Source organism: Anopheles moucheti, chromosome 3 (genome assembly GCF_943734755.1).
Source record: "Anopheles moucheti chromosome 3, idAnoMoucSN_F20_07, whole genome shotgun sequence".
Lineage (NCBI taxonomy): Eukaryota > Metazoa > Arthropoda > Insecta > Diptera > Culicidae > Anopheles > Anopheles moucheti.
Window position 1 is genome coordinate 39,105,167 of NC_069141.1, and position 14,848 is coordinate 39,120,014.

Here is a 14,848-nt window from a genome sequence, read left to right on the forward strand (position 1 = left end):
CCATAAAAGCGATTACAAACTGCCTTTAAAAATTATATTATGTTCTAAAATCAAAGCATCGAATTTCTTTATTAGAATGTATATCCTTTAGGAATATGCATTAACCTTTGTACCATACTGTAAATGGCATGTAAAAAAAACAAATTGGAACATTTCTCCCCTGGAACTTTTCCAACACCTCATCAACAAACTCCACGGGAATGAGAAATAAAATGATGTTAATTTCGCCGAATGTAAGCAGCTCATTAAATGCCGAATTTATGCATCATAATTTACTTGATAAGTCAAGTAAGCACCGAATGATCCACGGAGGCCAGAAAGGTTTCCAGTAGTTAAGACCTCCGCTGTGCGGGGATCACTACGGGTGAAGACGTACGGTAAAACACGGTTGGCAATGATCTAGCAGCCGTATGGTCACTTCCACATCCCCGGCACGGTTCGAAGCCACACACGCCGCCAGTATATCGAATCGGTTTAATTTTATGAGTCAATTTGTATGCTCATGAACAACCGTGCCACGCTTCGAACGAGCGCGACGGAAATCGTACAAGCCGTCGGCGGCGGTTGTTGTGGTTGCGGTTGTGAGACTGGCGAAGCTTTCCATTTGGTCGCTGTTTGCAGTTCGCGATCCTGTTGTGCCCGCGATGATTTCCCTGCGGTGATAGACGGTCGGTCTGCTGACTGACTAGGAACGCTCATCTCAGCCTCATCAATCGTTTGATCTTATTTGATCGTGTCGGTCGGGTCCACACCTTGCTACCCACGGTCAAACTGTATGGTCCTTTAGACCATATCGGGAACGATAGTACACTCGGTTCGTAGTGCCAAAAGAAGCTAAGCCCAAATCGTCCCCCAACGATGCTAATTCGATTGAAAGTTCCCACCGTTACGGGATCGATAGCTGGGGCGAAGATATCCGATCACCGATATCGGACACAATCGTTCTTCAAGACTCATTTTCATTCGATCGACCGTTCCGAACCGGACCGACCGGGTGGGGTTTGGGATTATGATTTTATTTGATTGACACTGACACCCAAAGTGGTCCACACACTGGGAACGCGTGTCACCGTCTGTTACGAAGATTATGGAGGCGCGTGGGTGAGAACCGTCTTTCGTCTTGCGCGGACAACACACACGCTGCACGAAGCACAAACATGGACAGTGGATGGAAGATGTCTAGAGCGCCCAAATTCGATCACCACTTTCGGTGCTTTTTCGCGTTGGCGTAGCAAAAGTGTGAACATGACAAACGCTCTCCAGATCGCCCTAACCTTGTGTGGCATTTGTTTCGAAAAGGGGGGGGGGGGGGGGGGGGTCAATAGCTGATCTGATCGGTTAACATCGATTCCGTGGGCAGATAGGATAGGAATACTGATGCGTGATTTAGCTTCCAGAAGAACCGAGGCACGCACCGGCTCGGTATGTCAGCCTGTCCCCAGAGATGGAAGGCAAATTAATTAACACTTGTTTAACAAGTAGTCCGAAAAAGGATTTTGTTTAGTTTGACACTTGCTGTGGTCCAGTTTGCTTTGGGATTCGTGGGAATATTTGGCAAACATAGCCGTGCCGTTTGCATATCATCCATCTAAGGGACGGTACGATTAACGTTTGCCAAACACATCATTCGATTTGTGTGCTCTTTAATGGACTGATGTTCTTCACACCTTCCGCAGTTGGCACAACATACTTGAAACTCGAAAATGATATAAATATTAATAGGAGATTAATAACAGGAATTGGAATAAATGTCATTATTCGTATAACATTCGTTTATTCTATACACAACATAACAATTTTCATTTTTCATTTCATTTTTAACAAGTAATGAAAAAAATCTGCGTGAAAAAAATTAAAATTAAGGTTATCTATCATAAAGCTTAAGCAAATTTAATACTTTTTCTAAAACGGTTGTTAAGTCTCATTAGTTTTCATTCTCAGGGAAATGATTAATTCCCATTTATAAAAGAATATCTCCTTCTCTATGTATATTCTTCTGGAGTTATTGCATTCATCTCAACGCAGTGAAGGATCAATCGCCTTGGAGGCCCAGGGCGGAATTTTTAAAGGGGGGCCTATAATTTTTCTACGGCATTATCGATGTAAGGGAGGTGTATTTCAAACATGATTTAATAACACCAGCAAAGTCTCGGAAAGAAAGCTCCCTTGCGTACACCTCAGCTACTCTATATATAAACTACTAATAGTTAAGCTACTCTGTATATAAACGTTAGTATGCGCTAAGGAGAACCATAACGCCACTACTTGGGTCACATTTTCTACGATTTACGTACATTTACGATTCCTGATTAGTCCAACGCCTTCTACGATTTTTCGCCCAAGGAACAGTTTTCAATCGGTTTACTTTACGGTAACAATCAGAGAAATTTCTTAGAAACCTGTTTCGCTCATGTTGATATTTTGGGCGATGAATAACACAATTATTTTCAGATTTCCGATACCAGGAAAGCATGTTTTTAAAGAGGTGACACCGGCAGTGTGGAATAAATTTGCCCATCACTATTGTATTGCATACTATCAAACCCGTGAAAGCGAACGCTCTTGTAAGGAAGATGGATGAAAAGGAAAGCATCCTTCATCTCGCTCAAACTTTCCGTCGTCTGGTACGAAATTCCATACAAACCAGCTATTTTAAGATTGCCGATACCAAGAGAACATCCACGAATGAGGTAGCACCTTGTACTGCAATTTTGATTGAAAACCGCCGAAAGGTATGCAATATTTAAACACTAACTCCCGTACCATATCTGTCTTTCTTGATTATTACTTATTCGAAGCTGGATTGTAGGAACCAGCTTAAGAACCTAATATCTTTGGAAAACTGGGAAGAATTACGTTCAAATTCACGAGAAACTGTCCAAATACTTTATGATAGTACGAATGTATAGTACCAGGAAAGCATGCACGGAAGAGGTAGCTCCTGGTACTGCGCCGTAAGGTATGCAATGTTTATACACTAACTTTGCAACCAACTTGCAACGCAATGCGTAATATCAATAAAACGGAAAGCATCCTTCATCTCACTCAAACTTTCCGTCACCTGCTACGAAATTCCATTTCTTGGAAAACTACCAGTTTCCGAATGTATAGTACCAGGAGAGCATGCACGGAAGAGGTAGCTCCTGGTACTGCGCCGTAAGGTATGCAATGTATAAACAATAACTATGCAATCAATTTTTCGCCGTAAGGTATGCAATGTTTATAAACTAACTTTTCATACAAATCAGCTGTTTTCAGATTTCCGATACCCTGAGAGCATGCTGTTCAAGAGGTAACATCTTCCATCCCCCTCCCCTCTCCACCCCCTAGATGGCGCACAAGATGGCGGACAATATGGCGGCCAAGATGGCGGACAAGATGGCGGACAATATGGCGGCCAAGATGGCGGACAAGATGGCGGACAAGATGGCGGACAAGATGGTGGACAACATGGCGGACAAGATGGCGGACAAGATGGCGGCCAAGATGGCGGCCAAGATGGCGGACAAGATGGCGGACAAGATGGCGGCCAACATAGCAGACAAGATGGCGCCCAAGATGGCGGACAATATGGCGGACAAGATGGCGGCCAAGATGGCGGCCAAGATGGCGGACACAAGATGGCGGACAAGATGGCGGCCAAGATAGCTTCCAAAATGGCGGACACAAGATGGCGGACAAGATGGCGGACAAGATGGCGGACAAGATGGCGGACAAGATGGTGGACAAGATGGCGAACAAGATGGCGGACAAGATGGCGGACAAGATGGCGGACAAGATGGCGGACACAAGATGGCAGACAATATGGCGGACAAGATGGCGGCCAAGACGGCGGACAAGATGGCTGACAAGATGGCGGACAAGATGGCGTCCAAGATGGCGGCCAAGATGGCGGACAAGATGGCGGACAAGATGGCGGACAACATGGCGGCCAAGATGGCGGACAATTAGGCGGACAAGATGGCGGACAAGATGGCGGACACAACATGGCGACCAACATGGCGGACGAAATGGCGATTAAGATGGCGGACAAGATGGCGGAAGAGATGGCGGACAAGATGACGGACAAGATGGCGGACACAAGATGGCGGCCAATATGGCGGACACAAGATGGCGGACAATATGGCGGACAAGATGGCGGACACAAGATGGCGGCCAATATGGCGGCCAAGATGGCGGACAAGATGGCGGCCAAGATGGCGGACAAGATGGCGGACAAGATGGCGGACACAAGATGGCGGACACAAGATGGCGGACACAAGATGGCGGCCAAGATGGCGGACACAAGATGGCGGACAAGATGGCGGACAAGATGGCGGCCAAGATGGCGGACACAAGATGGCGGACACAAGATGGCGGACAAGATGGCGAATAAGATGGTGGACAAGATTTCGGCCAATATGGCGGACAAGATGGCGGACACAAGATGGCGGCCAAGATGGCGGACAAGATGGCGGCAACAAGGTGGCGGACAAGATGGCGGTTAATATGGCGGACACAAGATGGCGGACAAGATGGCGGACAAGATGGCGGACAATATGGCGGACACAAGATGGCGGACACAAGATGGCGGCCGAGATGGCGGACAAGATGGCGGCCAAGATGGCGGCCAAGATGGCGGACAAGATGGCGGACAAGATGGCGGACAAGATGGCGAACAAGATGGCGGCAAAGATGGCGGCCAATATGGTGGACAAAAGATGGCGGCCAAGATGGCGGACAAGATGGCGGCCAAGATGGTGGACATGATGACGGACACAAGATGGCGGACAAGATGGCGGACAAGATGGCGGACAAGACGGCGGACAAGATGGCGGACACAAGATGGTGGACAAGATGGCTAACAATATGGCGGACACAAGATGGCGGCCAATATGGCGGACAAGATGGCGGACACAGGATGGCGGACAAGATGGCGGACAAGAAGTCGGATACAAGATGGCGGACAATATGGCGGCCAAGATGGCGGACAATTTAGTGGCCAAGATGGCGGACACAAGATGGCGGCCAATATGGCGGCCAAGATGGCGGACACGAGATGGCGAACAAGATGGCGTTCAAGATGGCGGACAATATGGAGGACACAAGATGGCGGACAAGATGGCGGCCAAGATGGCGGACACAAGATGGCGGACATGATGGCTAACAATATGGCGGACACAAGATGGCAGCCAAGATGGCGGACAAGATGGCTTCCAAAATGGCGGACACAAGATGGCGCACAAGATGGTGGACAAGATGGCGGACCAGATGGCGGCTAAGATGGCGGACAAGATGGCGGACCCAAGATGGCGGCTAAGATGGCGGACACAAGATGGCGAAAAAGATGGCGGACAAGATGGCGGACAAGATGGCGGACACAAGATGGTGGACAAGATGGCTAACAATATGGCGGACACAAGATGGCGGCCAATATGGCGGCCAAGATGGCGGACAAGATGGCGGACACAAGATGGCGGACAAGATGGCGGCCAAGATGGTGGACAAGATGCCGGCAAAGATGGCGGACAAGATGGCGGACAAGATGGAGGACACAAGATGGCGGACAAGATGGCGGCCAAGATGGCGGACAAGATGGCGGACAAGAAGTCGGACACAAGATGGCGGACACAAGATGGCGGACACAAGATGGCGGCCAAGACGGCGGACAATATGGCGGACACAAGATGGCGGACAAGATGGCGGACAATATGGCTGCCAAGATGGCGGACACAAGATGGCGGCCAATATGGCGAGCAAGATGGCGGACAAGATGGCGGACAAGATGGCGGACAAGATGGCAGCCAAGATGGCGGACACAATATGGCGAACAAGATGGCGGACGAGATGGCGGCCAAGATGGCGGACAAGATGGCGGACAAGATGGCGGACAAGATGGCGGACAAGATGGCGGACAAGATGGCGGACAAGATGGCGGACAAGATGGCGGACAAGATGGCGGACAAGATGGCGGACACAAGATGGCGGACAAGATGGAGGACACAAGATGGCGGCCAAGATGGCGGACAAGATGGCGGACAAGAAGTCGGACACAAGATGGCGGACAAGATGGCGGACAAGATGGTGGCCAAGACGGCGGACAAGATGGCGGACACAAGATGGCGGCCAAGATGGCGGACAATATGGCAGCCAAGATGGCGGACACAAGATGGCGGCCAAGATGGCGGACAAGATGTTAGACAAGATGATGGCCAAGATGGCAGACAAGATGGCGGACACAAGATGGCGGACAATATGGCGGACAAGATGGCGGACAAGATGGCTTCCAAAATTGCGGACAAGATGGTGGACAAGATGGCGGACAAGATGGCGGACAACATGGCGGACTACATGGCGAACAAGATGCCGGCAAAGATGGCGAACAAGATGCCGGCAAAGATGGCGGCCAAGATGGCGGACAAGATGGCGGACACAAGATGGCGGCCAAGATGGCGGACAAGATGGCGGACAAGATGGCGGACAAGATGGCGGACACAAGATGGCGGACAATATGGCGGACAAGATGCCGGCAAAGATGGCGGCCAAGATGGCGGACAAGATTGCGGACACAAGATGGCGGCCAAGATGGCGGACAAGATGGCGGACAAGATGGCGGACACAAGATGGCGGACAATATGGCGGACAAGATGCCGGCAAAGATGGCGGCCAAGATGGCGGACAAGATGGCGGACACAAGATGGCGGCCAAGATGGCGGACAAGATGGCGGACAAGATGGCGGACACAAGATGGCGGACAAGATGGCGGACAAGATGGCGGACAAGATGGCGGACAAGATAGCGGACAAGATGGCGGACAATACGGCGCACAAGATGGCGGACAAGATGGCGAACAAGATGGCGGCCAAGACGGCAGACAAGATGGCGGACATAAGATGGCGGGCAAGATGGCGGACAAGATGGCGGGCTATATGGCGGACACAAGATGGCGGCCAAGATGGCGGACAAGATGGCGGCCAAGATGGCGGACAAGATGGCTTCCAAAATGGCGGACAAGATGGCGGACAAAATGGCGGACAAGATGGCGAACAAGATGGCGGTCAAGATGGTGGCCAAGATGGTGGACAAGATGGCGGACACAAGATGGCGGACAAGATGGCGGACAAGATGGTGGCCAAGATGGCGGACAAGATGGCGGACAATATGGCGGACACAAGATGGCGGACACAAGATGGCGGACAAGATGGCGGCCAAGATGGCGGACAAGATGGCGGACAATATGGTGGACACAAGATGGCGGCCACAAGATGGCGGCCAAGATGGCGGACAAGATGGCGGACACAAGATGGCGATCAAGATGGCGGACACAAGATGGCGGACCAAATGGTGGCCACAAGATAGTGGACAAGAAGGCGGACAAGATGGTGGACAAGATGGCAGCCACGATGGTGGACAAGATGGCGGACACAAGATGGCGGACAAGATGACGGCCAAGATGGCGGACAATATGGCGGACACAAGATGGCGGACAAGATGGCGGATAAGATGGCGGGTGGTGGATGGTGACCCGTTGGAGGTGATTGGTGGCCCGTTGGAGGTGAGTAGTGACCCGTTGAAGGTGGGTGGTGACCCGTGGGAGGTGGGGTGACCCGTGGGAGGTGGGTGGTGACCCGTTGGAGGTGGGTGGTGACCCGTGGGCGATGGGTTGTGACCCGTGGGAGGTGGGTGGTGACCCGCGGGAGGTGGGTGGTGACCTGTGGGAGATGGGTGGTGATCCGTTGGAGATGGGTGGTGACCCGTGGGAGGTGGGTGGTGACCCGTGGGAGGTGGATGGTGACTCGTGGGAGGTGGATGGTGACCCGTGGGAGGTGGGTGGTGACCCGTGGGAGGTGGGTGGTGACCCGTGGGAGATGATTGGTGACCCGTGGGAGGTGGGTGGTGACCCGTGGGAGGTGGGTGGTGACCCTTAGGAGTTGGGTGGTGACTTGTGGGAGGTGGATGGTGACCCGTGGGAGATGAGTGGTGACCCGTGGGAGGTGGGTGGTGACCCGTGGGAGATGGGTGGTGACCCGTGGGAGGTGGGTGGTGACCTGTGGGAGGTGGGTGGTGACCCGTGGAAGGTGGATGGTGACCCGTGGGAGGTGGATGGTGACCCGTTGGAGGTGGGTGGTGATCCGTGGGACGGCTATTTGACGACAATTTGACGGCTATTTGGCATAGATTTGCATAAGAAGTTGCGCGCCATCTACCGCCATCTTGCTCGGCGGGTACCAGGTGTCACCTCTTGAAAAACATGCTCTCCTGGTATCAGAAATTTGAAAACAGCTGGTTTTGTACGGAATTTCGTACCAGTCGATGGTAAGTTTGAGAGAGAGATGAGGAATACTTCCCATTTCATCCATCTCACTTGCATCGGCGATCTCACGTGTTTAATAGTATGCAATAGCAATCATGCTGGGCAAATTTGTCCCAGGCTGCATATGTCACCTCTTGAAAAACATGCTCTCCTGGTATCAGAAATCTGAAAACAATTTTGTGCGCGGCTTTGGTATAATGGTTTTCACAGTTGACCAGTTGATTTGGTCATTGGACAAATTTGTCAGCATTTTGTCAACTCTCATGGCCCTGCACCTATCATCAAAGTGAATCAACATGGATCAAAGAATACTATAAAACATAATCAATTGTTGAAATAGTTCAGTAAGTAGAAGCTCGCCACAGAAATCAACCGTTAATTTTTGTTCATCGCCTAAAACATCGACGTTAGCGAATGATCACGGAGGTAGTCTTTCAACACAAAAACTTGACTTGATTTTAGTTTTCAAATGCTAAAAGCCATGCAAATCTAACCGGCTGTGCATAACACAAATTACTATTATTATTAAATAAAATTTGCGTTGTTTGCTTAATGGGATACACAATGCTAAACAATCCACTAAATAATAAATAAACAATAAAATCGAAATTCACAACTTAGTAACTCGCTCATTATGTATTGCAAAACGTATGACGGGTGACTACCCCTCACAATGCATCGGAGAATGAGCGATCTACCGCCAGGATATACAATATGCGGCATATTCACGTGGAGTAATTTGATTGGATGAATTTTCCTCTGCATTCGGCTCCATCTGGGGATCATTCTCATTGATGATCTGTGTTTGTCCCCGTGCTCGATGGTCTCGGCTGTCTTCCTCGGCGACGTATCTTAAACATACCATGAGTCCAACCGGCTTCACCCCGTGGAAACAGGATCGGGTACTGTAGTGGACGCATCATCTGGTTGGCCTCATACACTGGCCTTAAGGATCCTGTTGCATGATGTTGCAGCACAATCTTCCGTGTATCTTCCGTGCTACCGGCGATATCGTCACAAACACACATGACCCACCTCACCTGCAGTCGGTGCGTTATTCCGGCACTGGTCCATACCTGGTATACGTGAAAGGAGGCAAAGGTGCAGCTCATCGTGAACAGACATGCGTTCATACGTACGACTGAACATCCATGTTAGGAGATTGCGTGTGATAAATACTCGCTGCAGGACAGACAATATTGATTAAGTCCACCACCAACTACTGGTGCTTGAGTGTTTTGTAAAGTTAAGTTAAGATCGAAGAAGTATAACAGAGTGTTGCATGGCGAATATCCCGGAAGCACAGCGAGCGAACCAATTCGATGGCAAAGTGCTCCTTGGATGCTGTAGTTGTAAATTCCACCACGTGCAGCTTCTCGAAGTTGGCGCACGTATGATTGTAGCTCCATTTAGAAGAGTACAGGTACAGTGGTAAATGGTGTTGGTGGTGATATAGCCAGTTCCGATATTAAATTCGAAGATGGTGAAGGCCATGGTCATTGAAGAACATGGTTAGGGAGGGCCCAGCGGCTGATCAAACCGTAGGCGGGGTAGGCCCCTTCTTACTGCGCTTTTCGCCTTGTCTCATTTCAAGTCCCCTCAATGTCCCCCTTCCCTCCTGCATCGATTTTAAAATTAGAGGTCCCAACTATAATTCCGCCCTGGGCCTCCAAGGCGATTGATCCTCCACTGTCTTGAAATAGTTGCTATTCATTAGATTATTGCTTCAACATTCAACGCGTTCTTGCGGTATCTCTGTAATATTCCGAAAGATATTTTTTTTTCCATTTTGTTTGATTTATTTTTTTCCCAGATCAGTTACAAAATTTAGTTCCACGAGAAACAGCACTCTTGCTTTTCAACGTCTATTTCTACTTAAGTATTTGTACCTTCAGGCCATTTCGAGTTATCTCAATAATTGCAGTTTAGTACGTTTTTAACAATCATTTCCATAAATCTTAATCTTAAACTTAATCTACGCCTAACTCAACACACTAAAACTAATTAAATGCATAAGGAAATGTTTCGTATTGTTTCATGTTCTGAATGTAATAACGCGATTCTTGTACATTCTGTAATTTTAAGAACCAAGCCATCTAATGACCGGTTCAACAATATAGATCTGTAAGTCTAGTCATAAATGGGGCATTTGTTAACATTCGTAGTACCTTATTTAAACATGATTTTATTTTCTTTTTATGCATTCTAGCACATGATTTCCAAACTGTTGTTATGTTACTGTTGGGTTATAGACTTGTTTGTAGTTCCGAAAGATATTTTTTAAATCTTAATGCTGATACAATGCAATTTTATTAGCGTATATTTTAAACACGCCAATTTATTTGAATTTTTAAAATGCCAATTTATGTGAAGCACAATTTGAGTTGATGCTCAGAGCACCCAATAACATTCGCAAACAACCTAAAATCATGTTTGCTAACGTATGAGTGTGTTTTTTTTTCTTGCTCGGTGTTTACCAAATCGAACCATTTTCTCACGATACCCATGTAGAGGGTGAATCGATCTTCTCACCTTGGGCGAACGGCTGGAGTGTGTTGAACATGGCTTGGTTTATTCTTCTCGATACTATCGGTTCCTTCTTCATATCGAACGGCGAGTTAGTCACAAATCAACACAGAAGCCGTACGTCGCGGGAAAACTAACATCACCTCAAATCGATAAGCGGCACGGCACGCCAGTTCTCAGGTTCTGTTCATTTACATTCCACCACATACGGTGCGGCGCCGTTTAATTCCTCGCCCTTGCTCTGTCCCTTATCGCGCCAACTCACCCATCATCCTTTGCAAGCACACCCCCATTAGACAACTCCTCCACGGTTTCCCAACCGACGGATCGCTGATAAAGCGCGCTCGGTTCCTCAGTTCCAATTCCCGTGAGAAAATGTATCTCCCGCGTTCCAGCAGTTGGAACGCTTATAGTTTCCGTCTTCTTTATCCACTTCTTTTTTTCTCGTGTCCACCCATCCGTGCCGTCGATCCATCCCCCACGTCGATGACGTGTTGATAAAAATTCGCTGATAAGACCCAACAACCCGGCTATTGGCAGTCGCGCCATCCCGCCACGATCGACGGTGCCAATCCGATCTTTGACCATCGATATCTAAGACATCTATTGTTGCGCGCTGCTTCTGGGGGTGCGTTCCGAGATGCGTTTGCAACCCCATCGCCCGGTGTCGGAAGATGGCAGCATCGGCAAGCAGCAATACCACTGACATAGTGCTGACGGATGATTGATTTGCTGCCATTGAGCGGTTAGAACGCGCCAGCACCTTAGAACGCACGAGCGGCTGTCGCCTGAAGGGTCAGGACAGGACTTTCCCCTAGCCGGTAGGCTGAGCTGGCACTGACTGCTGTTCCTACTGCCTTCGTGTGAAGAACCATCTAAAGGTAACGGGGACAAATATTTGCAATCGAATATCTTCGTGTGTTATCTTTACCCTCCGGGAGGAAGGAAAGTGTGAGCGTTATCAATTCTTCTGGCTCCGGTATATGTACGTCGCCAAGTGTTGTCACGATGGACGTGCCGCAGGAGGCGTATGTTTGTGAGGGAGAAGCACGTTAACCTTTCACGAAATTCACCGTACACAAAGAGCACCACCTCAAGGCGCGTTTGTTTTCAAGGGTTGTTTTTTTTTGACGATGTTTCCCTTTCGACAGGATTATCGATTGATTTTTCCATCGACAGTTTGTTTGTTTTCCCTTTGCCCAAAAGGAAGTGGACCATTGCATGGACAGTAGCAGTGACCTTTCGCGCTGCACTTGGTGTTTGTGTTCCATTTATTTCGCCATCATAGCGGCCACCGAAGCATTTCCGGCTCCCAACGATATCCCAACCATTCGTCGAATCATCGTTTTATCAATCGCTGCAGCAAACGGTAAACATAGGAGCCTCCTCCCAGCATGAGTTTCGCGGTCACATAAACGAAAAAGAAATTCCCCTTTTCCCCACCCCCAGTCAGCATTGTACACAAATCGCATTAATATTATCAAAACTGCACAAAACATTCAGCCCAAATGCGAATTTGCGAAACGATCTTGGGGGTTTTTTTTGCAACTCCCGTTTTGGGGTAGCTTCCAAAAACTCACACCCCTAATGTGGTCAAACGTGTGTTGTTTGGTTTGTTAGGATTCGTTTTGTTTATTTTTCATTTCCATCTTCGTCCAACGTCCTCCCTCCCTTCCGTCGTCATTGCCAAGGGGTTGATCATCGAACCGATCGAGCAATTATGGTAAAACGACCAAAAATCGGCTCACAATCATGCATTCTGCTGGTTTGTTGTTGTGTCGCGTCGACTTTCACCTGATGTAGCATGCGGTTTGCACATTTGCATACGCCGATCGATCCACTGGACCACCGAAAAAGGCCATCGCTCGAACCACCCACGTGAAATGTGTGGGAAATGTTTCTTCCTCTGTCCGTCGCTGTTTCGTGTGTTAGCATTTTTTTTGACACAATTTACGCGCCCCGAAGGAAGGAAGATGAAAACTTTAAATATCTAGCGCAACCAGCTAGAGGAAAGAAGACATAGCGCTCACCTCTGGAGCAACGGCAAATGCTTGGAAACTGGACAGGATATCGAACCGAAGGAGAGCTTTCGTTTCATCTCGCTATGTAAATATATAAATTCAATTTCTGCTGGGCTCTGTTCGGTCAAATCGAGCAGGAGAAGCAGGAGAGCGAGAGCATTATAAAGTGACAAATTTACTATCATCACACAGCTCGGTCAGGTGTCCGAAAAACCACCTGTTGTACGATTACGAACAGGTTCTCGTGCGAGCGGCTGTGGAATTTAAGCATCACAAAACACAACCCATTCGACACCGTACGAGCATTCTTGTCCCGTTTTTTTTCTCCTCCACGTCCGCGTGGATATTGTGATTAGAGCCACCGCGTCGCTAGTTCGGTTGGGGGGAAATCTGCCAACTCGGTACCCATTAGAGAAAAACCCACCAGGCTCAATCGTGCCGACCGGGATTACCTACCAAAACGCCGTAAGAAAACGCATCACGGGCAGGCGGATCACGCATCGACACATTGTGGTCACGTTCGCGTTTAGATAACGTAATAGAATCATCGAGCCGATCGGGCACGGGGAAGGGAATAAATTTCGGATTAAATTCCACCCGTGACGAATTTATGATTTCATTTGTCCGAACCGTTCCGAATCTGCCATGGGTTCATTTCTCCTGCCATGGGGGATGTTTTTTTTTGTTATCGGGATTTTTGTTCAACCATAGTGGGTTGAACGATTTCACATTGACACTTGGCACTAAGGAGGGCACGTGTTTCGAGATTCCGGAGGTCGCTAATCGAACCGTCGGTTCGGTTCGGATTCTTTCCTTTACTTTCTTCGCAGCAGAAAGACAGCGCTGCAAAGCCATCACCATCACCATCGCCATCATCATCGCCAACGACTTAACAACTTTATTAGGTGTCTATCAGCGCTTTCGTTCCAGCTAGTTTTGCCTTCTTATTGCTAACACCACTACGCCTATCTGAGTGAGTTTGATACGGACGGGGAGAATAAAAAACCGCCCTTCCCCAAAACGACTCAGGGCGGAAACACGAAACAGAACATCAACGCAACCATGTACCGATTGAGCTGCAGCAGATCCCACTGTCCACACAGGTGTCAATGTCTGTTTCAGCCTGCGGTCCGATACGTGGTCCGAATGTTTGCGTTGGCGGCGGTGCAATCGATCGTGCGGTGCATTGACTCCGAACGGCCACTTTCGTGGTGCTGGGTGTCTGCGAGGTGATAGATAAGACTGTGCCACCCAGCCACACACACACACACGGTACACATATGCCTGCAGATATCCCACCGAAAGACGAATGCAGAGAGCCCGTTGCGATTCCGGTACTTGCCAATCCAATGTTCCACCCATGCAGCTGAACACGTTATGCAATGTGGCTAAAGAAAACACCGGGGCCCCCCCGAAACAAAAAGGCAAATCCCATCCGTTAGGCCCCCATCAGGGGCGTGTGGTTCTACGCTGTGGGACAGCTTTGCATAAATTATAGCCACGACTTATCACGCACTCACGGGTGAGTCGGATTTAGCTGGGTGGGATACGTGAAACTGCGTCATCCGGGTGTAGTGCACTTGTCGCGTTACGAGCACACCTCGATCGTGCACCTGATGAGAGTGAGAGCTGTAACACGCCTGCGTACTTTTTAGTCAGGACGTATCTGTGGCTGAATGTTGCGTGGTCACCGGGTGCTACTGTAGGTGGATAGGAAAGTGAGACATGTCGTTTTTATGTTGGAGATCAGAACGAAAGCTACATTGCTCTGGCCATTAAATGCTGTATAGATATTTAATATTCGTTTAGCTTTGAAAGATATTTAACAACATTAGATGAATTGTTGAGTTAAAGTAAGAGTTGAGGTCTTAACGTTGTTTTTATAATTAAAAAATCGTTTCATGAGCTGCAATAGAAAAAATAAGCACGGTGCTCTCAAAAACCTGGCAATTTATGTTCTTATCTCGATGAAGGTGCGAAGAAGCGAAAGAATTGGATGAATCCTTCG